Source organism: Arachis ipaensis, chromosome B9 (genome assembly GCF_059453495.1).
Source record: "Arachis ipaensis isolate K30076 ecotype BB chromosome B9, ASM5945349v1, whole genome shotgun sequence".
Taxonomy (NCBI): domain Eukaryota; kingdom Viridiplantae; phylum Streptophyta; class Magnoliopsida; order Fabales; family Fabaceae; genus Arachis; species Arachis ipaensis.
Genome location: NC_142444.1, coordinates 107153640 through 107155279, shown reverse-complemented (window position 1 = coordinate 107155279; position 1640 = coordinate 107153640). Strand labels below are relative to the sequence as shown.

Sequence of the window (1640 nt, the reverse complement as noted above, 5' to 3'; positions counted from 1 at the left end):
CTTCTTCTTCAGAAGATGCCTCTTGAGTATTGTTGGATGCAGCTTGCATTCCATTCAGACTCTGAGAAATCATATTGACTTGCTGAGTCAATATTTTATTCTGAGCCAATATGGCATTCAGAGTATCAATTTTAAGAACTCCCTTCTTCTGAGGCGTCCCATTACTCACAGGATTCCTCTCAGAAGTGTACATGAACTGGTTATTAGCAACCATGTCAATGAGTTCTTGAGCTTCTGCAGGCGTTTTCTTTAGGTGAATCGATCCACCTGCAGAAGTATCCAATGACATCTTAGCTAATTCAGACAGACCATCATAGAATATATCCAGGATGGTCCATTCTGAAAGCATGTCAGAAGGACACTTTTTGGTCAGTTGCTTATATCTCTCCCAAGCTTCATAGAGGGATTCACCTTCTTTTTGTCTGAAGGTTTGAACATCCACTCTAAGCTTACTCAGCTTTTGAGGAGGAAAAAACTTGGCTAAGAAAGCCGTGACCAGCTTATCCCAGGAGTTCAGGCTATCTTTGGGTTGAGAGTCCAACCATATTCTAGCTCTGTCTCTTACAGCAAAAGGGAAAAGCATGAGCCTGTAGACTTCAGGATCTACTCCATTAGTCTTAACAGTATCACATATCTGCAAGAATTCAGTTAAGAACTGAAAAGGATCTTCAGATGGAAGTCCATGAAACTTGCAGTTCTGTTGCATCAGAAAAACTAATTGAGGTTTCAGCTCAAAATTGTTTGCTCCAATGGTAGGGATGGAGATGCTTCTTCCATGTAAATTGGAATTTAGTGCAGTAAAGTCACCAAGCATCTTCCTTGCATTGTTATTATTTTCGGCTGCCATATCCTCTTTCTGTTCGAAAATTCCTATAAGGTTGTCTCTGGATTGTTGTATTTTAGCTTCTCTTAGTTTCCTTTTCAGAGTCCTTTCAGGTTCAGGGTCTGCTTCAACAAGAATGTTCTTGTCCTTGCTCCTGCTCATGTGAAAAAGAAGAGGACTAAAGATACCGGGGATCCTCTTTACCACAGTATAGAGGTTCTCTTGTGTGAGTAGAAGAAAAGAAGAATAAGAATGTAGAAGAGAAGAATTCAAACTCAGAGGAGAGGAGGGAGTTCGAATTTTGGGTGAAGAGAAGTGTTAGTAGATAATTAAATAAATAGAAGAGGATGAGAGAGAAGAGAATTTTCGAAAATAATTTTTGAAAAGGAGTTGATGATTTTCGAAAATTAAAGGGGAAATAAAATTAAAATTAAAATTTAAAACAATTAATTAATTAAAAAGAATTTTTGAAAAAGAGGGAGGTATTTTCTAAAATTAGAGAGGGATAGTTAGTTAGGTAGTTTTGAAAGAGATAAGAAACAAACAAAAAGTTAATTAGTTAGTTGAAACAAATTTTGAAAATCAATTTTTAAAAGATAAGAAGATAAGAAGTTAGAAAAGATATTTGAAAAAAATATGATATGAAAAGGTATGATTAAAAAGATATGATTTTGAAAAAGATAAGATAAAAAGATATTTTTGAAAAGATATGATTGAAATTAGTTTTGAAAAAGATTTGATTTTTTTAAAATCACAATTAATGGCTTGATTCACAAGAAATCACAAGATATGATTTTAGAACTTAAAGTTTGAATCT

At 34.5% G+C, this 1640-nt stretch overlaps 1 non-coding gene across 1 annotated transcript; it reads left to right on the top strand.

The window, feature by feature from the left end:
• The first annotated feature begins 343 nt into the window (after positions 1–343).
• Positions 344–451, top strand: LOC148545806 (small nucleolar RNA R71). Its single transcript, XR_015901333.1, has one exon. It is a non-coding gene; the product is annotated as a small nucleolar RNA R71 (small nucleolar RNA).
• The last annotated feature ends 1189 nt before the right edge of the window (positions 452–1640 follow it).